Here is a 24,276-nt window from a genome sequence, read left to right on the forward strand (position 1 = left end):
CAGTCAATCAAAGTTGACAGAGAACAATTTTTTTTAAGTTAAGTGTAAAAAAATTTATGACCATCACATAAATTCCCTGAATTTGAAGTGAATCCATCATTTCAAAGATGGATATGTTAAATCTGGACAGAGCTTACATTACACAGTTCCTTCTTAAGCTTGGTATTATTATGACACAGTGCTGGCACATAAAATATTGAAAATTAGTTTTACATTTTTATTTATTTAGATTAAATTTAATTAAGTGTGCAGCTGTAATATCTTGTATTGCCTACATTATGAGGGTAAAATTTTAGGAAAGGGCTATTGATCTCAAGAATGGTAAAAATAGATTTAAAAATACATTGATTTAAGAAATAACCAAGTCACAGCCTAAGGATACTTCCTCATGTATGCTAAATGCATTTTCATGAATGCTTTCTAATTTGTCATTTACAAATTTAGAAAAAGTCTTCATGCAAATTTTGGCCTATTGAAATAGGGGAAGTCTCTTTGTAAAAATCACTCAATGAATTATACTTTGCCAAAACAATATATATACACACAAACCTATTTGAAATGAAATTTATCTAAAAATATAAAATGCTCTAAATGAGATTCTCAACATGTCTATTTAAATGGAAGTGTTACAAACTTTAGATATATAAATTAGTTTTCAAGGCTTCAATAGCTATTAATAATTTGTTTTAAAATAAAAATAGATTAGTACCATTCAAGAAAAAATCGAAAATGTTTCCCTAAAATCACAAACGTGCTGTATAAAATAAACATAACTTTTGTTCATGAAATACATCAACATGTCTTCTCCATGATAAAAGGTAATCAAGCATTTTTGCCAGGCTTTATCTTTGTAAAATTTCCCAAATGAGTTTAGTCAATTGAAGAAAAATGAGTTATGTATTTACAGGTAACTCAAATTGACAAAACCTGTGTTGCTTAACAGTCCTCAATAAATATAGTTGCAACCAAAGATATGAGATGTTGTATCGCCTGTAGTGCCTCTGATCATTAACCTGTGGATGTTAGAAACAAATCAATATGATAGATGTGTTGTGGGTTTTTTTTTGACAGGAGACTAGAGAATTCTGAAAATATAAACATTATTATTAAATCATGCTTCAGTATGAACATAGGAGAGGTAAATATTAATGAGCCTTTTGTGAATGGATGAATTTACTCTCGAACCAACTTCCCCTTCATAGTAAAAAGGCAGATTTATAGAAATAAAAAGTCTGCACTGTAGGCAAATACTTCTGAAGTACAATTAAATCACATTAATATTGAACACAGCAATGTTAACTCCAGAGGGATTTTGAGCCATTGCTTCAGCATTTAGGAAATAAGAAGTGTTTTCTAGTTGCTATGCTGGACTGTATTTCTCCCAGAAAGCAATGTCTCTGATAAGTGCTGTGGACATTTTAGTTTGCTCTTTTGCTTCTCTGAGACTGTCTAATATAAGCCCTTTTAACAAATCCTGCTGCATGTGATGCAGGATTCTGCTATTTTTCTTTTAATCACAAAGTTTGAAAGTTTGATGAAACTTTTTATCCTTTCCCAGCTAAAATGGACATACTGACAGACCATTGCACAGGTATTTTCAGGGGGTTCATGAAAACCCATGAAGTCTGTCCTGGACTTTCTCATCATTAAAGAAATCCTGGATATGGTGGTTTCAACTGTTTTTCAAACCTGTTCAGGCAAATGGTTAATTGTTGGTCTGAAGTTTGCCTCCAGACCCAGTATGCTTGGAATGACTGGATTTCCATTCTTGCAGCACTGAGGTACAGATTATACAAGTTGAAAAAAGTACAAAATAATAACTGTCAGTTTTTACCTGGTTTTCAGAATTCTTCACAGGGCACTCCTGATTGAGGAGTTGCAGCTTCACTGGTAGGTATAGTCTTGGCACATGTGCCCAGGGGAGGGCACATGAAAAGCATGGTATATACAGAAGTCTAGAAGGGAGAGGTGACTTCCCTGAGCTGAAATAGTCTGCTCCTGCTTCAAGTTTCTCTTTTTGACAAGAGAGGAGAGAAGTAGAGTGAAGTGCCTAGGAAACTGTGCTTGACATGTTGTGGGACTTCCCAATACATGTCTTTTTTTTCTCTGAGTTGCTTTGCTTCCTTATATTGTCTAAACCTAACTAAACTGGTATAAGGAAGATTCTCAAGGAATCTTTTGGTCAATTCTAAATCTAGGTCCACTGATGTCGATTTGATGGTCCTGTAGAAACTTTTAAATACAAGAATGCATGCTCTCTCAAATATGTTTGAAGTTCCCTTGTCATGTCTTGCAATTTTTAATTTTTTGAAGTCCATGCATATAGTAGTATGTGTGCTTGCTTATATTTCTAAGATGGGTAAAATTGCACTGCAGTACTGCATTAGGGTTGTATCTATTTGTTTCCAGATCCACATTCCATGATAATGAAACTGTTCAGTCCAGAAATCTTGCTGAAATACTGAAAAGTGGCAGGGTTGGTTAAAGCCTGGATAAATCTGGTTCCCTTTTCCTGAAATCTGACCTATGATATAAAGGGGGCAGTGAGAGATGGAATGGAATAGTCTTGATATCTTGAGAGAACAAAGCAGCCTTTACAGGTTTGTGCAAAATATACTTTGGAAAAAGCACAGCCCATCAATATGAAGGGTTGGGGGGACATTAAGTAAAGAGAGGACAATGAAGTTGGAGTGAAGGGAGAAATTGTAATTTCAGTAGAGCAATGTCAAGACTCTCATGAAAATGGGGAGAAGGAACGGGAGAGATAGATGGAGATCAAGGGCTCAGCTATTTCTTAGAGATGGTTTCTTTTCCCTATGACTTTCCATAGGGAAAAGATTATAAAACATCTTTTACTCAACACTGCCTGAGTTTATCTCTGTTCTTGCAACTAGGGGAAAAAAAGTCTTACCAGAAGAAAAAGAGTCATTTAAAGAAATATTTTGTGCTTTGTGTTGGGATTTTAGAGTCCAAAACTGAGAAGCCCGAGTGAATTAAAATAGTATCCAAGGGAAATCATTTTAATAAGGCATCACTTATTAAAATGTTTTGCAAAAGAATGCATGCCTCCATGATCAACACTATGTTAACAGGTATAAACCTTTATTTTTGACTTAGGAAAGAGAATTCTGCTTTTTAATTTCTTTGCTTCCTGTTGAATCCTTGATTTCTTTCAATATATAAAAATTATAAAAAATGATTATATTTAATTGTAGTTATCTCTTTATGGACAATATTGTGATCATTTGATTATTTTCTATCTTTATAAATTGTTGGTATGTTTCTCACAGACAGGATGATCTCATTTATCTTGGTGTGTGCAGAACCAATGGAAGATGCTTATTCAATATTTATTTAATAAATAAATAAATTGTTATATTTGTAAATTAGTAACACATTTTTATATATTCTCATTTTCTAGAGGATTTATTTCAAAATATAGTAATTTTTACACTAATGGGAAAAAATTGGTTATCATCCATAGAAACGTGGATGTGAAGAAATGAAATGGGAAAGGAAACACATATCAGAAAATTATTTTTCTTTTCCATCCACTAGGAAACTTTGGCACTCATACTTACAATTCACTCTCCACAGGAGAATATATATTTTATTTCTTGTCTTTCTCCTGTAGTTCAACAAAGAATAGAGTTTGTGTCAATCACTTCTTAGTTGGAAACCTTTTAGAAAGTGTATGAGGAATATTTTCATAAATAAAAAATATCCGGCTAGCTTAACTACTCTATATGTTTATCTCAAGAAGTAATCTAGAAAATGCAACCTTTTTTAGTGTAATCAGTATTAATAGGTTTAACCTTTTCACTACTACAAAAGTCGAAGGAAATCAAGGAAAATGAGATCTTTTCAGATGATCTGGAAACAATACTTTTTTGGGGGGAGGAAGGATTGTGTTGATTGTTACACATCAGCAAGTTATTTTGTAAATACTTAGTTAAAAAAGTGTTTGACCATTCAAAATAAGTCTTAATACAAATATAACTCTAATTAGCAATGTTCTACTTTATTGCTATGCTGATTTATATTATGCTAATTCTATTTTATTCTCTTCTATTCCACTGCTCTATCATTATTATTTCCAAGCTTAATAAACTTGGTAATACTCTGTCTAAAAACCCAAAATGGCTAGAACAAAACAAAACAAACAAAAATAGGAAACAGGCAATAAAATTGTTGAAGTTCAGGACCAATATATAATATTTTAAAATAAGATATAAGTACCTTAAAATTAGTATAGAAGGTCATTAGGTACACAAGAATTATGTGATAATTATTTAAACTTGGAAATTTGATTCCCCAATTACTCACAAAGAATGTACTTCTAAGTAATGTGAGTGTGAGTCCAGTGGTTTTGCATTCTTAATACTTATCTTTTCTCTATTTCTCATATTTTCTCCCCAAGAGGGAAGCCAACACTTAATAATGTCTGTTTATTGGATATGCCACACATAAGTAGTGCGCTGGTAAATTTAACTGGCTTTAGGAAAGGAAAAACATGTGTAGTGTTGGCCAATTTTCATCTTATAAATACTCTCACTGTTAAAGGATGAATTGTGTCCCCTCCAAAGATATGTTGCAGTCCTTACCTCCAGTACCTCAGAAAGTGAACTTTTTTGGAGATAAAGTATTTGCAGAGGTAATCAAGTAAAAATGAGGTCAGTAGGGTGAACCCTAATTCAAAAACAATAGTGATTCTCAAGAGTGAGATTACTGAGTCTAATGTTTAGTAGATATATAATTTAATGAAACAGTGCTTGATGGCTTTCTAAAATTACTTTAAAACTTGGACTCAGATACAGATAGGTACTTGGAGAACGTCATGTCATGACTGAAATTATGCTGACACGAGCCTAAGAACTACCAGATGCTTGGAGAGAATGTCATAGGGAAAAGCAACTCTGACTCCATATTAGATCTGTTTCTTTTACTTTAACCTTTGTATTCTACTGCTTTTGCTTTGAATTCAGGATATTGCCTATAGCCTGAAATATACAGAATAGCCCATTTGCAAGGCTGTGACATTTAAGGGTATAACACTTTCCATCCATATAGAGATAAAAAGTTGCAGAACAGACAATAGCGTTTGTCTTGTTGGAGGTTTACATGTTGTGACCTGACCTAGGTGGACAGCTGCAAGAACAAAGGATTCCTGCACTAAGTGTGCAACAACCAACCATGCCCCTCCCTCACATGGCCTTTAGAAATGCTTTGCTGAAACCCTTCAGGGAGTTCTGGGTTTGGGGGGCACAAGCCACCCATCTCCTTGCATGTCCCTGCGATAAACTTTTCTCTGCTCCAAAATCCGACATTTCCATATTGTTTGGCTTCGCTGCGCCATCTACATGAACTTGCGTTCAGTAACAGGAAGGCTGGAAGGACTGCTTCCCCAGCACCATTGGAGGAGGATGGCCCTGGCAACTTCATCATAGACTTCTAGCCTCTGGAACTGTGAGACAACAGATTTCTGTTGTTTAATCCTGTCAGTTTGTACTATTTTATTACCACAGCCTTAGACAATGAATACACTCATTATGCCTGATTTCAGACTGCCAACATGGAATCTTGAAAATGTAACAATTCGTTCACTCTCACAAACCATTATGAGTCAGTTTCAGCACTCTTTTAGACCATTACTATTACATGTTTTTTTAATAGCAATTTTTACTTGTTCCACCTATTTCTTAAATATTCTTCTAAATTTTCTTTTAAAAATGATGAGTCATAAAAAGAAAAAAAAAAACACTGGATGAAAAATCAGAGACTTTCTTAAAGAAGTTATATAAGTAGAACTTAAATGATGTGTTTATCTGGTTAGACTGAGCTGTGGAAGAAGAGATCCAGGAAAAAAATTACTATATATTAGTAAACTATAGATTAAATGAAAAAAATGTTGCGATCTAAAGAAATTTTTAAAAAATAACAGATAATAGGGCTTCCCTGGTGACGCAGCGGTTGAGAGTCCGCCTGCCGATTCAGGGGACACGGGTTTGTGCCCTGGTCAGGGAAGATCCCACATGCCGCGGAGTGGCTGGGCCCGTGAGCCATGGCCGCTGAGCCTGAGGGTCCAGAGCCTGTGCTCTGCAATGGGAGAGGCCGCAACAGTGAGAGGCCTGCATAACACAAAAAAAATTAAATAAATTAAAAAAGACAACAGATAATAAACACATCATTCAATAAGTAGATCTGTGTTTCATTGTTTAGCTTGGATCTTCTTCCCCATCTTTTAATTTTCAACTTTTAGTTATTTACTTTGCTTTAACTGTCAATTGTTTTTGCTTTTTTCCTTCTTGGAGACAATCCCTTTTGTATCATTTCATGTGCATAGACAAGCACATATGATACTTGAATATACAACATTCATGGATGCTACATATTCAAATATCACACATGTTGTGTTTTTAAAAAATCCTTAATGCCCACAGTTTTATGGATTAACTCCCCACTTTTATGATCAACGTTAAGAACCTTGTGTATACAGTCAATGTCTTTATAGGTATTCTCAACAACACTAAAAGGACATGATATAATTATTTCACAAAGTACTATAATTATTTAAAAGATAAGAAGACTGAGAAACAGAGAAGTTAAGTAAATTTTCCAAGGACAAACAAATAGCCAGTATTGGATTCCATTTTTTTGAATCTGCACTCTAAAAAAAGCACAACATGCTGTATCTCATTTTCATTATAAACCAGTAGATTTGATTCCCTGGAGTAAGATTAGTGAGGATAATGTTTGGTGGATTTTTAATTTAATGAAATAGTGCTAGATGCCTTTCCAAAATTACTTTATTCTTTTTTATGTTTCCTCCTCCTTTTATGTTTCTTCCTCCTTTTCCCATATTGCTTCAAGAAGTCAGTTTGTTTGTTTGTTTTCAATTTTTGCCATTCTGGTATGTAATAAAGTATATCTCTTTGTTTCATTAATTTTTTTCCCTCAGATTTAGGAATATGGGCAACTTTGTCTAGATCATTAGATATTTGATTGATCTTATTCTGAATTTCCTGTTTAATCATTCACCCATTTTTTATTCAGTTTGCATATCTTATTAAATTATCTTCATACACCTCATAAATATATTTTTCAATTCATTTTCTTTTTAATAGCTTTAGATATCTCTTGATGTACATTAAATATGTAATCAAAAGTTTATTTCATCTTTTACAACTCCAGATTTGGTCTATTCATTAAACACATCATGTCCACAACTCAAAATATGGAAAAGAATATTACTAATAATTTTGAAACTCTCTGTTTGCCACTATCTGATTGCATTCACCCATATTCAGTAATAACCACTCCTTTGAATTGTCTATTAATCAAGCTTTAATTTTCCTCTTTACTTTTATAAAATATGTATCTATTCTTAAGCTTTATATTGTTTAATTTTGAATGTTGTGAAAATTCATATGGATAAGTTTGTATGTTTCCCTGGTTAACTGCTATTTTCCAATTAAACTTTTTTTGTGTTGTTACACTCAGTATTTTATGAACATCCACAAATTTATTGGTCTATTTAAATGACAAGTGATGGGATGATGTTCTTAGTTCAAGTGATTTGTTCTCATAAACAAAGTTGCTATGTCTATTCTAAAACCTAGCATCTGTGTGCAATGTGCATCTTAATTTTACTGATAAGGCCAAAATTGTTATCTAAAATTATTGCTTTTCCCCTTCTGTGAAATTCCTGTTCATATCTTTTTCCAGCTTAAAATTTACTCTTTAGCTTTGTGTGTGTTTTTTTAACTAGACTGTCCCACAATTTTCTTTATTTTAAAAAGTTTATTAAGTTCCCAAATATCTAATTCTATGTATGTATATTAATTTATTTTGATATTTTTCACGATATTAATTATATTTAATTTAAATTATTGTTTCTGTTTCTTTTACTATCTTTCCTTGGGTATTGCACTATTTCTGGATTTAGTTTAAAACAGCTTTTTTTGACATTGGTTTTACTAAACTCTTTATTATTAATTGGATGTTCCTATTTTTTATTTGCTAATAGCTCCTAGCCTCTCTGTGGTGGTTGGATCTGAGTGGGGGTGTCTTTCCCTGTTGATTCTTTCATAGGGAAGGTGAATAACTCACCTTCTGTATATGGTGGGTTCTCATCACTCGGGAAAAAAAATCCAACAACTGCAATCCCAGAACTCATAATTCATAAAGTCTCTTTCTTTCTTGTTTTATTTTTCTAATATTTTTTGCTATCCATTCTTTAAAATTTAAGTCAAATCTCAATTTATTCACAAAGCCTGATTATGCCAGCTACTATACACCTCTTCCACCAAAGGTATGCAAAGTACATACTCTCTCCCAGCTTTTAGAACATACTACCTTTTATTCCTATGAATGTTTCTCCTCTCAATGTTGTATTTTTCCATTTATTAAATATTCCTTCAATACTTAAAATTGTATCTCAAAAGTTTTCATTTTCAGTTATTTTGGTGTTGCTGGTGGTGGTAGTGATTTAATATGTAGGCAATACATCTCCACTTTGCCCCCTGTAAAATTTTGCATCACCTCCACAGGTACTTGAAAGACAACGTCTGTAGCTTCATGTTGAATTCCAACTCATGTTTTACTGATTTGGTATGTCGCTCCTCACAAATAATGAAAAATAGTGTACAATTTAGGTCAAGTGTTAAAAGAGAAACTGGAGCATATTAAAAGTTTTGAGTTTATTTGGCAAAAATCCAGCAGTATTCATTCTAGCAAATAGAAAGGAACTCAGAGAGGTTGTACAAAATAAGAGTTTTATAAGCAGAAAGGAGCAGGGATAAGGAAGTTATACTAGGCAAAAGGGGGGTTGTTATGGAAAGGTTACTTTCTTTTAGAGGATGGCGTGGGTCTAATAGGCAGATTACCTAACTAGGGCTAATCAGGTGATTCCTGATTAACTGGTTTAAGATTCCATTGCTGGGAGAGCTGAAACTGTAATAAAGTCTCAATTTGTTGATGCGGGGGTTAGCATAAGTAACACCATTTTGGGCCTGTTGTTTTTAACAATAGAAAAGTTGTATTTTTGGAGCACAGTTGTTGTAAGTACTTTCATATTCTTTCTAACTTCATTTTATTAAATATTTCATTTCTTTCTAACTATAAATTAAGATCGATTACCAAGGTGAAAACATTATGAATTTTAATTTTCAATAGGAAATTTAGAAAAGACTTTTTATAAAGAATAAAAAGTATCTAAAATTTAAAGGTAATTCAAAATACCTGGTTGAAAATGAATTCTCCATTTTTTTTTCCTTTTTCAATTTTAGAGTTATTGTTTTATGCAATTAGAAAACTATGAATTTTTTGAAATAACTTTCAAATGGTGACAAATTTGCTTCTTAATCAGCCCAATGGTTTAATCCAATTTATCATTTACTGAGTTGATTTTTAACTCAATATAAAATTCCTTAAATGTCAGCATATGATTAAATAATAATTTAAGTGAGAAGTGATTGAAAAATAACTTTTAGTTATTGGGAGAGATTTCTTTTTTCAAATTAGTGTCCTGAAAATAAGTCTTAGAAAGCAGAAGTGTGGGTTTAATGTCTTCAGGTATCTTATATTTTATAAGATATATCTTATCTTTTGATTAAGTGAAAAACAAAATACAGTTTACAAATAAACATGTGAACAATATATTATAGGAGATCTAAGCATAAAATAAACTCATCTACAGATTACCGAAAAGGAACACATTAGAACAAATTAATACTAAACAGAAATCAGAAAAGCTTGAGCTCATAGTTTTCCACATCTTTAAGGATATCTCAAATAAAACAGTTGTGCTCTATCTTTCTGAATATATGGCTGACTGACTTTTTTTTTTTTTAATATCTGTGTAGATGTGTTTTTTTATTATAAAGCTTTGGAGGAAGTAATAACCTGACTCCATCAGAGTCTCACTTCATTGCCCTCATTTCCTTTTGCTTGGCCTTAAGATGAGGGACTTAGACTTAGGTAGGAAATATTTTCATTTTTTTATATTATAGTTTCTCTTATCTTTAATGTCAGGACCTGATGTAATATTTTAAGGTGTCATATTTGTCTGCTGAAGATGTTAGATAACATAAGTAAGGGCTCCATTCACAATTGAGAACTTAGTTTCTCTGTCTTGCAGCCTTCAGACATTGTAAATCCACATATTTCTCCACCATTATAACAGGTGAAATTTTGTTCAGGCTGTTTTTGGCTTTCCTTACAGAATTTTCACTCATTCCTGAATATCTCCTGGAAAGACCTCTGCTGGCCTGTTATTTATACCTTCTTGAATATTAAAAAAAAATATTATTATGAGAGGAAAGGAATTGTATCTTCAGACAAATTGAAAAGAGTGCTCCCTCTGGCATGGCCCATACAGTAGAATTTAGGCCTAATGAATTGACCACTTTAACCAGACGCTAAGGTACGTTTAACCACATGGACAAGTGACCCAGTCTTCTAAGTATTATTAATATTGTACTTAGCTTTGAGAAAAATTCTTGCTTTAGGCTGATTTTAAACTGGCTACTCTGGCTGGTGAGTGCTAGAGAAGGTCAATAAGTGAGTGACAAGCTCCTTGATGGCTTTAGGAACCTGAGTAATGAGGAGTACCTGTCCAAATCACATGCTTACTGGAAAAAAAAATGAAAAAAGAACAAAACAAAAAGAAAGACAGGAAGAAAGAAAGAGAAAAACACACTTTGACATATTGATTTTGGGGAAGACTATGACTTTTGATTTAAGGAAGATAAATTGCATTGCTTCTACCACTGCTTAGCAGACAGCTGTCAAGCTGCAAATCTCCTCTTTCTTCCATCTTTAATTCAGTAGACACTTAGAGACCATAGTGCAGAATACCTTACATTTTCCCCTCTTGATCTACCTTACCTCACTCCCTCCCCCTTCTTCATTGTGTTTTTTGCCCAAGGTGTCTGACTTGTATGTACTGTGTTGTCTTCTAGTTTCTGATTGTGTTTGGCCAAAGGGTAACCAAAGCAGGGAATGAAGCCAGGCTGTTTTTTCCCAGCTTGGGTTTCCTATTGCCTCCAGCTGGCTGAGGCTCAACCCAAGTTCAAATTGACTCTTACTACATGTCTCTCTCTTCCCTTCAATACCAGGGATTCTTATGTCTACAATTGTATAAATAGTGCTTGATTTGCAATATGATTCAGTAATTATTTGGAATACCATGTATACATACATGACTAAGACTCTGGTACATATTTTTGGAAATTTCACAATATAATCTCATAATGTAATATTATAATCAAAACATTATAATATCCACTTAGGTATTGGGATATGCAATATAAAATATATTTTTTTCAATTAATAAACAGAGGAGATGGGAGGAAACACTGAAGTGAAACGAGAGAAATTTTTAAAGCAGTGAGAAATTCACTTTTGATTTTCTAATTCCCTCTTATTCAATAATGTTGTTAGGTGATATTTTAGGTTCAATAGACATGAAAATCATATGATAGTTGAATGATGCGTAAATCCTTTTCTACCTTAAGAAAAAATGAGTGCTCCTTTTTACAATACATAAAATATTGGCTGAGATTATGTATATTGTTAATAGAGTTGATAATTGGTCATCTCATACAGATCTATGACCGCTGGAGAACTTTGAACCATTGGGGCTTTTAGATATATAATAACCTTAAAATATAGTCTTATATTTAATTTATTGGAAAAAACTACAGAGCTGCCTGAGTTGGGCATTAATATCAGGTTTTTATGTATTATAAATTATTCCAAATTAGATATGAAATAGTACATGGCTCAGAGGTCAATTGAAAATCTGTATTCACTAAATCTACATTTTACATGCATTTTATACATAGATTTTATATTTTATAAAATATAAAATTTTATTTTATATGTTTTACAGCATGGCTATTTGGAAGGTACTCCCTTTAAGTTGTATGAAATTGACAGTCAACGTTCTGAATTTTACTCCAAATTTCCAAGCTACACTTTTCAAATATAATTCCTGACATGCCTCAATTCTTTATAAATATATACTGTACATGATTTATAGAGGCAAGCATGTAAGCAGCAAATTTTGCACTTTCTGCTTTTAGTACTTTTTGAGACCTTTGTTCTTTAGAAAATTTAGTCTACTGGATATGATATGTATATCAATAAATATTTACAATAATGTCTGATCTGTGCTAAAATAGAGGTGAAAATCCTAAGGGAACATACACTAAGAAGCAATAAATTAAAAGTATTACAATAAAGTTTACAGAACAAAACTCCGAAAGTGAACTCAGGAACTGAGGCTTGGATTACTTGAAATTATTGGCTAATGACTTAAAATCTACCAGATGTAATACAAAATAGAAATTATACCTTATCTTTAATCTGAAATAACTAAGAGGTATTTCACTAGATTTGCACCCCCAATAAGTATTGGAAAAATGGTATGGTAATCCACTTCTGCCTGAACAAAGTCTTAAAGGATGAACTGAAATTTCGTGCTGAACAGAACAGTGATGAATATTTATGTCACAGTAAACCTCATGAGCAAAAACATAGGAAGATGGAACCACACACGCTTTATGGATAATTTCAAGTAAAATAAATTTTACCAGTGCGTGCATTGCAAAGGGAGGAGCAAGGAGGAAGTTAGTATCCAATCAAAAAATAAGGAATGTTCTGTGTAAATTATAATATGCTATGTATATGTTATTTATTTTGATTATTTATGTCAAAGCATTACTGTAAAGATTAAATCACATAGTATAAACTAATTCCCTTTGATCTTAGTTTACATTTGTATAGAGATTATACAATACAGACAATGTGCCCATCCAGGAAATAGGAATAATGAGTTGTAAATTATATTTTACATCCTTGTGGAAGTTTCTAATCATGATAATTAAAACTTTCAGACAATTCAGTATGTTTTTCATCTGACTGGAAATAGAAACAAGGTCCAACAATGTTTATATTTCATATAATGATTATGTTTTCACTCAAAATTAATCATTATTTAAATACAATTTTGTGGGCTTCCCTGGTGGTGCAGTGGTTGAACATCCACCTGCCAATGGAGGGGACACAGGTTCGAACCCTGTTCAGGGAAGATCCCACATGTGGCAGAGCAACTAAGCCTGTGCAGCATAACTACTGTGCCTGCACTCTAGAGCTTGTGGGCCACGAGCTGCTGAAGCCCACGCATCTAGAGCCGGTGCTCCACAACAAAAGAAGCCACCACCATGAGAAGCCTGCGCACTGCAACAAAGCGTGGCCGCCGCCTGCCACAACTAGAGAAAGCTCGCATGCAGCAATAAAGACTCAACGAGACCAAAATAAAATTAATTAATTTAAAAAATAAATATAAATTTTCAACATGACACAAGTAGAATTTTCATATATATCAAAATTTTCTAAGAAATAAACTCTCATCATTTAGTTTATAAGAGTATACGAGGTAAAGTTTTTAGCTGCAAGCAATGGAAATTTACTCAGCTTAGCTTGTTTGGAAAAAAACTTAGATAGAAAAATCCCAGGTATTTTACAGAGTTGAAAGAAAGAATGGAGAGCCAGGATTAGCAAAAAGCAACACCAGGCCCTTCAAAGGGCTGTGCATAAAAAAATTACTCAACAATCCCACTAGGGAGCCTCAACCACAAGTAATGAACTTCTGTTTTATTTGCTTCATCATTGAATCATGTATCTCAAGAAGGAAAATCCCAGAAGAATGAGTCAGATTGATCTAATGTAGTTCCCTCACCCCTTGTCTACGTAAAGGCACAAATACTCTACTCAAAGGGAAAGAGATAATTCCTTAGAAGGAAATCAGGGTACTCTTTTCAAAATAGTAGGCAATGGATACTGGGTCATCAATATACAGAAAAGTTTCACTACATGGAAAAGGAACTTGAATCCTCTTCTTTAAACTAAGAACTAGCCTATTAAATATGATATAGGAGAACTAAGAATAGTTCTTAGTTCAATAGAAAAACTAAGCTCATTAAATGTAAACCTCAACTCTTAATGTAATAATAGCCTTGAAGATAAGGGACAAATTTAGAAGAAGGTTCTTTAGTGATAATGAATTGAGGTTAGAAGAGGAGCATGATAAATATCAAAAACCTGTTCAAGACATGAGCAGGTAGGTCTGAAAAGCCATATATTGATTGCATCTATAATTCTCTTATGGTACTGAGAATTAGAATCCTAACCCTTTAGGCTGGGAAAAGTGGTTGATACCATGCAATGGTATCATGATACCATGCAATAAATCATGTGCATTGCATGGAGAAAATACCCAGATTATGAAAGCCATCTACCATGTGTATAAGAGAAGAGGTTATGGGAACAAAGACAGGAAAATTACTTCTGGGCTTTTGTTACCATTTCTGTTTTCACTTTTATTCATGTACACAGTAAAAATATTGAACTTCTTTTTAAATTATCCAATTAAATGATTTAATTAAAACATCCAGATATTCAGACAAATCTTATATCTGGTCCTCAGACAAGCTATAGTAAACTATAAAAAGGGTCACAAATTTGTTATGTGCTCACATCCAAGCCTTTGTCATATGATGTTGCAGATTCCCTCCTCATGAGATGGAATCTGTTTCTATACGCATTGAATCTGGGTATGACTTACTTTGGCCAAAGAGCTAGTAGCAGACCTGAAGCAAGCAGAGGTTTGGAAAACGCTTTCGTATTGGGTATTTTTATTTTTTGCTCTTGGAACCTGTTGCCAAAATGTGAACAACACGGCTACCCTGCTGGATGATGAGAGATACGCAGCTTAGTTGTACCTGCCACCTCAACGAACAGTCAGCCAACCTCTGGAAACACAGCTGCTTCATTAACCATCAGCTGAACACAAATGCATGATTGAACCTAGCTAAGCCATCAACTGATTCTGGCCCTAACTGCCAACAAGGAAAATTGTTATGAAATAAATATTTGTTGTTTAAAGCAGCTAAGTGTTGGGAAGTTTGTTTTACAGCAAAAATTGACTTCATAAATCTGTTATGGATTGAATTATGTCCACCCAAAATTCATATGTTGAAGTCCCAAAACCTAGAACCTCAGAATATGAGCTTATTTGGAAATAGGATTGTTGTAGATATAATTACTTAAGTTAATGTGAGGTCTTAGTGAAATAAGTTGGGGTCCCAATCCAAGATAGCTGGTGTCCTATAAAAAGGGGAAATTTGGACATAGAGACACACAAAGGGAGAATGACATGTGAAGATAAAGGCCGAGATCAGAGTGAAGCTTCTATAAGCCAAGGAACACAAAGGATTACTAACAAACCACCAAAGCTAGAGTAGGGTGATGGAATTGATTATTCCTCACAGCTCCCAGAAGGAATCAACCCTACCAACACTTTGTTCTCAGACTTCTAGCTTCCAGAACTATTAAACAATAAATTTCTATTATTTAAGCCACCTAGTTAGTGGTACTTTATTATGGAAGCTCTAGTAAACTAATACACAGACTAAACTCACTTTTATGGTGAAAAAAGTGAGTTTTTAGTTATTATTTACTTTGCTTGGAGAAGAATTTTTTCACTTTCTCTTGCATTCAATTTCTAGCTCTAGATTTGCCTTAGCAGAGATTCCTTGACCACATAATTCAAATTATCCTTCCTCTATCCATCCTCTACTAGCTATTTTTATTTCCTTTATTATACTTATCTCTATCTAAAGTTACTCATAATCTTTGTTTACCTATTTTTAAATCTCCTCTACTAAAAAGTAAACTTCACAGGAACAGACCCCTCTATCGTCTGTTTTTATTACTGTATCCATAAGACTTAGCATATCCGGTCTTTAATAAATATTAATCACATAAGATAATACATAGATAAGCCAGAAAGCACTTAAATAGGTTATCTTATAATTAAACATTTAACTTATCTAAGATATTTTACTTCAAGTCTACTCTGGAATAATCTTATTACATGCATGTAGTATGATTATTTAATTAGAAATCCATGTAGAATTTACATATAACTTATTAGTAATGTAACTAGAAATAATCTTTGGGATTTTCCTTTCCTTACCTCTTAGATATAATTTTCTCTTAACGATTGAGGTGCACGAATGTAGTCTCTAGAATAATTAAAATATTAATTTATTAGGATATAAAGAGAGTCAACAATTGACATAATTGAATCTAGCAGAAATTTAAAGGAAATCCTGAGGGATGCTGTGAAAAGAGATTAGAACTTAACAATAGAACTAGAAAGAGTGAAGAATAAGAGAAATATAATCCTCTGTATCCCCCCTCATTAAAGCTGAATAAGAGACACCCCCTGAAGAAAAATGAAGGGGAAGGGAGTTGCTGGGTGACATTGGAGAAGCATGTGATGGGAGTAAGACAGAAAAAAAACAGTCAGAATTGGCAGACTATTAAACACCATCTGGAGCATATCCAGTAGTGGGAAATAGAAGAAATACTATAAATTCACTAATTTTCACTTCTGTGAATACCACACACAGCCCACACAGATGAGCAGTTCTTCTTGACATGGACATTTGAATGTCACCTGTTTGATTCCTGTGAATCTTACAGGAAAAAGCCACCTTCTCTATCTATGCCTAAATGGCCTTCCATCAAAAACTCCCCAACAAAATGGTTCAGGGTATTTTAAGCATCTCCCCACAAACAAGTTGAGTTTCTGGACATTCAGAAGAGTTGACCTAGAGTAAAAACTGAAGCTCCAGAATCTGTTCTCTGATATTATGGCTTAATAAGAGTGGATTAAGATAAACAGATAAAAAATAGACAAACATACATCATTAGAATTATAGGATATGAGCATTAACTACTTAGATAAATAACACTGTGAGGATGCTATTGTAAAAATATACTGATCTTCTTGGCACAAAAGAAAATCAGAGTTTCTTATATAGATAGGGTCATGACCATTAGCTCCGCTCTTTCAAACTATGTAGTCTTCTCTTGAAGCAGCCGTGTACAGAGACCTTAACAAAAATAATTCATTCTAATTTAGGATTTAGGGTCCCTTCAGAGATAGGTGATATGACACAAAATCATAGATGTTCCCTTCACATGTCTTATCCCATTAGCTAGAAATAAAATACATTTTCATCAAAAATAACTTAGTCTGAAAAGTTGTAACCATATTTTACCTTAGCCCATAATTTACCTAAGATAATAAAGAAAATTACCACCCACAATGAATGCATATCTGAATACCTCTGATGTCCATACCTAGTCATATGTATACCTGAATATCTATATTTTTTAAAGAAGATATTCATATTGAAATTGCATATAACGAATCATACCTGAATACCTGAATATCTCTACTTTTAAAGAAGGTATTTATATTGAAATTGCATGTAATGATGGCTATTTTTATTTGTTTCCCAGAACAAAGATGCTATCAAGATAAAGGAATATTGAAACCACTTCCTTTTGAATCTATATACACTCAATACACTTAGAGATTATGTGTGCAGGTGAGAAGGGATGTGTACACTAAAAATATAAAGTTCAATATATATATATAACATCTATGTATTTCTATGTAGGTAATATACAGATATTATGTGTATATATATATATATATATATATATATATATACACACACACACACACACATAAAAATCAATATATCACATGCACACATATGCACAATTCCATCTTGTAGGCTTCACCACAGATTTAATAATGTTATGATCCATTTTGGAGGAAGACACTATAGACTCAAATGGATTGGCCCAATTTTATAATGGTATGGTATAAACCAACTCAAGAATACATTATAAGGCATTATATAATAAATGACACACACATTATGAATACCAGTGGAGTCTATCTTCTTGGATACTACAGCCTTAATAATAGAAACATAGAGAGTAACCACCAGCATTTGATCATTACTTATTAAAATTTATTTATTTCCTACTGAATAACCCACACAGAAAATTTTAAAAATAAAGGTTGAAGTGCCAATATTTACTCCTCTCAACACATATTCCCCTTTACATATACCCCAAAGGGGCCCTATAGAATTTGGGAAAAATTTTGAGAGGACAATTTTATTTTTAGAGAGTTGCTTAAGCCACCATGAAAATTTTAACCATATTTTTGGATTGTATACCAAGCAGTGTGTAATAAATCACTGTTACCCATATTTCCTGAAGGTCAATTTCTTAATCTATTAAAAATTTAGACCTAGTTTACTTCAAACCAAATCAAATTAACAGTCGTGTGTGTGTGTCTCTGTGTGTGTGTGTGTGTGTGTGTGCGCGCGCGCCTGCTTGTGAGCGCATTCATGTGTATTTTGTTAGTCAAAATTTAAAACCTGTTGTAGGAAACAACAGTACATTTTCTCCTGACTTTCTATGGAAAGTCTCTTCTCTACTTCAGATTCTTTATCTTTAAAAACAGCCTCATTGGGCTTCCCTGGTGGCGCAGTGGTTGGGAGTCCGCTTGCCGATGCAGGGGACACAGGTTCGTGCCCTGGTCCAGGAGGATCCCACATGCCGCGGAGCGGCTGGGCCCGTGAGCCATGGCCTCTGAGCCTGCGCGTCCGGAACCTGTGCTCCGCAACGGGAGAGGCCACAACAGTGAGAGGCCCGCGTACCGCAAAAAAAAAAAAGAAAAAAAACAGCCTCATTTATTTGTTTTTGTCCTTATCAAAAGTCATGAGAATTAAGGTTACAAACACACACACACATTCATGAGACACATGTATAGGTATAGATATAATTATATAGATATAGATAAATGAAAAGATATATTTTAAAGAGCATTGTTGTGGATTGTGGCATTTTTGAAGGACAAACATCAGTATCAAATACTATAGAAGCCATAGTTTAAATCGTAAATATGGATTTATAATGGTAAATATTGAATATGATCTCCAAATGGGTATTTCAATATCTTTAGCATAGAGCTAAAGAAAAAAAAAAAAAAAACTGTGACATATCTACTGCTTACAGAATAAACTCAGCTCAAAAATATTTGAAAAAAGTCAGTCCTTCCCCACCCTTAGAGTTAATAATATTTATAAAATCCATACTATGTCCACAAGAATAACTGTATCTGTCATATTTATAATGATAAATAATAGAAAAAATCAGTTATGACTTATTGACACTCCATTCTGAACAGTTAGAGGGGCTGTTAGGACCCATATCTGGGTTCAAGCTTAACATGCTAATGCAGAACAACATGTGGATCCATGAAAGCAGGTAGGCACTGGAGGGCATCACAAATCGAGACAAGAATACACAATCTTTTATACTTTTCTAAAACTATAAGGTTTAGCTAATATTTTCTTGCTCAAAACAATTTAGTGGATATCCATTGTTTACTTACTTTGAAATACCGACATGAAGTTCATACATTGCCTTACCCTTGCAAATAACACCTTAACAGAGCATTAGGCATGAAGGGAATCCAAGCTAGATAATAGCAAAAAGAATTTTAAAAGATTTTGATATAAGACAAGCTACAGAATTATGGTCTTCTGTACTTGGTCACTGTTTATACATGCATTCTCCATATATATTTTTGGAAAATATTGGTTAGCAGAGTCTAGAAAATATACAATAACAATGAAAAGAGTTATTCATCTCTACTCTCATGATAATCTATGTCCAACTATCCTATGCCAAGCATCCAAAGGAATCATCTTGCATTTTTTCAATCTTCAAAATGCTTTGAGCTTTGCTCTATTCCAGCCATGAGGCTAAAAGCCAGAGGACAAGGTTGAACAATATAGACACAGTCTTTTCGTGGGCCCACAGTCTCAGGAGGAGGGAAGATACTAATAAAAATAAATTTCATATATAGTTGTAAGTGTGGTAAGTATTGTATAAAATACAAGCTGTAACACAATTAATTAGAGCTAACTTGGTTGACCTCTAGAAGGTTTTACAGTAGCAAATGTTCAATCTTGACGCATTTGGGGTGAAGATAGTAAATAGGAGTTCATAGACTGTATATTAGGAGGATGAATCAAAATGACATTGATTAATAGTGTCCCTGGGACTTTATTAATGATATAGGAATTTCAGCTCCCTCAGCATGAAAAGTAGAGGTATATATACTTGAAGGGCAAGCAATGATTAAACCTGTCTAGTCAGGTTAAGTTCAGAGAAGTATTACCAACTGTTACAGCTCAACAGAGACTCTGAATAATAGACTAACTTTCTGAAACTGGGGAAAGGAATGGTGAAGGGGTAAAAAAGTCATATTAGGAACAAATATGTGGATGGAGTTTCTTATGAGTAAGTTCAACATCATGATTTTTTTATAATCTGTTTAAACCATCAGTTCTCAGTAGGAAAGAATGCTATTATTCGTGTAAAGGAGTATTGTGTTGTTTTAAATTGGGGCCCTGTAAAAAAGTGTTAGAAGTGCAGTAACAGTGTACACACATACACACATGCAGAGGTAAGCCAACTTAATGTAAAGGGAATACAGTAAGCCAATTTGAATAGGCAAGTGAGAGTACAAAATAGTTCCTGTTGATTTTCTTTAGAAAGAAAACACTTTTGGAAAGGAAAATGATTGGTTTTAGTGCAGTAGTGTGATGGTGTTGCAGACAGGAAAGAGAAAATGCAGCAAGAAAGAAGGGAGCCATATAATTTTAGCACGGTCGTTATCTTTAGTTAGAAATTTGCAAACGTGGCTTTTAAGTAAAAGGAAATTGGCTATTAAAGAATGGTGTAAATAATTGCATGTTTAAACAAATCTTTCCTAAATAAATTTCAGAGAGATTTCAAAGGAAAAAATATTACCTTAACCAGAAAATGAGTTCATGAAAAAAATGTTTTTGCCAAATATATTTCCATTCTCCTTCATTCTTGTTCTCTTTCTCTGTACTCTCTCTTATACATCATACCTACACACCCAGAAACACTCACACCCACAAACACACACACATTCAAAATTCATTTTTTGTCTCTGTTTCGTAATAGTCTAATAAAGGCCATGTAACATTTCCTCAGTACTGTCTTGCCTTAAGAAGTATTCCTTAAAAGACTATTCCACATTTTTTAAGTCACATCATTATTAGAAGACCTGCAGTTTTCAAGCAGTATAAATACAGTGTTGATAGATGCATATTTTCATTAAACAGGAATATGTGACTAATGCTTCCTAACTTAAAGTTATCTTGAAACCATTACGGTAGGCAGAATAATGCCCCCCCCTTCCAACATGCCCATGTCCTAATCCCCAGGACCTGTGAATATGTTAAGTTGAATGCAATGCGGAAGTAAGTTTGTTCATCAGCTGACTTCAAAATAGGGAGATTTGGTGCTCTCAGATTTGCAGAGTTACGGCAAGAAGGGGGGTGGGATAGGGGCATTGGGGTCTCTGCAGTCCTGGTGCCTTTTCACAGTCACTGTCCCCAGTCCATCAGAGGCAGAGCAGCTGGTCCAGGAGCAGCTGGAACTGGGCCTCAAAATGCAGACACCCAGCCTGAAACAGAGAGAGCGTCCCTTATATGGAGTTGGGGGAAAGTGGACGGTGACAGGGCAGTGGCCGGCAGGTGCTGTCAGGGGGTGTAATGCTGCTTTTGCAGTAGGATAGATGCCAGGAGGTGAAGATAGAGGAGGTCACTAATATAACAGAGCAGGATCCTAAGGGGCTTTCCCAAAATAGACCCCCCTCCCATATCCTCTGCTTTAGCTCTTCTCTGAAGTACCTAGATAACAGTAACTGAAGCACATTTCCTGAGTTCTTTTACAGATGTGAAGACCCCCACCAAATGGAAGAGTATAACTACTTGATGACCATAAGGATGCAGCCCCAGGCCTCCTAGAGCCTAAGGATTGATAATAACCCTGTGACACCACCCTGTTACCTCACCATCAACCAATCAGATAATTGTTCGTGAGCTGATCACATACTCTGTGACCCCATAGCACAGGGAACTCTCCTCAATATTCTGTAATAAGCTATATGAGAAAAGAATTTGAAAAAAGTATAGATGCATGTATATGTATAACTGAATCACTTTGCTGTACACCGGAAATTAACACAACACTGTTAATTAACTATACCCCAATATATAATACATTTTTTAAAAAATTTTAAGATTAAATATTTTTTTAAATGCTTTCCTGAAACCTTTCCTGAAAAGCTTTTTGAGCATTAGCTGCCTGGACTCCTTGCTTGGTGCCCTGCAATAAACACTGCACTTTCCTTCACTACAGTCGGTGTCAGGAGATTGGCTTTACTGAGCGGGGGTGAGCGGATCAAAGTTTGGTTCAGTAACTCTAATCCTTTATTTTTATCTGGAGAAGAGCAGGGTATAGGTGGACTTGGAACCCCCTTGCCCTGAAGAGGCAGCTGATGCACTCCTTGTTTGGAGACTACAGGTCTTGATGACCCTCAAGGCTGGTAAGGAGCTGGGAACCAGTTGAGTCAGGACCACCTAGTTTAATGGAGTAGGAAGGAATCACTCAGGGAATGAATAAAGTCCAGAGCAACAGTGCTGCTGGGAGAAAGAGATCCACTCAGGGAAGCCTGGGGGAGCAGGGAGAGAGAAAGCCTTGGCCTCTCAGGAACACAGAACCCTGGTCTGGCCCAGGGAGCCAAGGGACAGAGCCTGGCTGTGGTGGCCTTGCTTCTAGGATGGACAAAGTTGCCTCTGTGCCTTGGCTTTGTCTGCTGGCCAGGAAGCTCCATTCCATCCCCTAGCCCTTTGCTTGCAACTCCTGGAACCAAACAACCTGGATTCACATCCTGGATCTACGTTTGACAGATTAGTGAAATCTCTCTGTGATTCTAACTGGAGGGTAATAATAATATCCATCTTGTAATTTTGAGAAATAAACCTGTTAATTTATACAAAGGGGTTAGAGTTGTGTGGGCACAGTTACCTTGGATGTTGTTACTCAGATCTGATACTGGGAGGTCCCTGTCCTGCAGCAGCCCACTCAGCCCAGGTACAGCCCATGGGTGAGGCCACCAGACAGAAAAGCCCAAGGATCTGCAGGCCACACTTACAAGGAGGAGCTAAGGCCACCCTGGTGAAGAGGTTGGGTTCCACTTCTTTTAGCCTCTCCTCCAACTTGGAACAGTCCTCCCTCCCTGGGTGATGTGGCATCCGGGAACACTCTGTCAGGTAGATGTGGGGTTGGTTTGGCCCCAGCTCTCCAGGGAATCTGGTGCCATGGTCACAGAGCAGATGTGAGACCAGCATATTGAGGTACTTACTGTCAGCCAAGCACACGACTCCATTAGTGAAGTTAGAAGAGCTGCTATGCTAAACTGAAGTGAGTGTACAGCGTGTTGTAGAAAGAAAATTTTACTCAATCGTTAGGATTAAATTAGTAGCCGTAGGTAACAAGGATTAGTGGGGAAGCTACATAACTGTATGCCAGGGCTCACTTTTGAAAGGATGCCCTGTCAAATGGTGTAGTGCTTTACGCCAGTATGTCACATTGCCCTAATAAAACTCTATTTTTTGATAAAAAGGAATGAAATAAAATACAATAGGGAGATTATCATGGATAATCCTGATAGGCCCGAAGTAATCACAATGGTTTTTAATAGTGCGGAGGGAAGCCGAAGAGTTCAAGTCAGAAAAGATGTGAGGACAGAAGCAGAGGTCAGAGTGACACCCTGTGAGGGGGGCTCTACCCTTCCCCGTTGACTTTGAACTTGGAGGAGGAGGGCCGTATGTCTGGAATGAAGGCCAAATTTAGAAGCTAGAAAGGGCAAGGAAAGGGCTTCTCCCTTAGAGCCACCAAAATGGAAAAAAGCCCTGCCAACACCTGGATTTTAGCCCAGTAAGTTTTCTAACCCACAGAACTTTCGTGGTAAGATACCACGAAATTGGTGGTAATCTGTTGCAGTAACAACAGCTAACTAGTCCAAGCACCTAAGTTTTTACAATCTTACAACACTCTCTTAATCCAAATTAGTTCCACAGACATGTTAGCAGAACCTTATCATGATATCCTCCTTAACTTTGCAGTTATTACATCCACAATTAAGAATTAGCAAAAGGTAGACTGAAACATATTTAAAGGGGCATATTTAGTATTTGAGACATTAATTCACAATAGCATTTTTTAGGAAACGTCTTTAAGGGTCATAACATTTGTCTCCAAATATACCGAATTTAATGACTGATTGGGTAATCTTTCTGTAATTCTTTGAAATAATTGCAATTTTAGATAAAACTCCATCTATGTAACATATGTAATGTTTGGACTGGAAACACAGGAGAGCTAAAATGTCATAGTAAAAATTAAAACATATAAATAAACCAAACAAAAATGACAGTATGCCTGCAT

Source organism: Aethalodelphis obliquidens, unplaced genomic scaffold, assembly GCF_003676395.1.
Source record: "Aethalodelphis obliquidens isolate GAN/ISIS:26980383/991018 unplaced genomic scaffold, ASM367639v1 scaffold29, whole genome shotgun sequence".
In the NCBI taxonomy this organism is placed as follows: domain Eukaryota; kingdom Metazoa; phylum Chordata; class Mammalia; order Artiodactyla; family Delphinidae; genus Aethalodelphis; species Aethalodelphis obliquidens.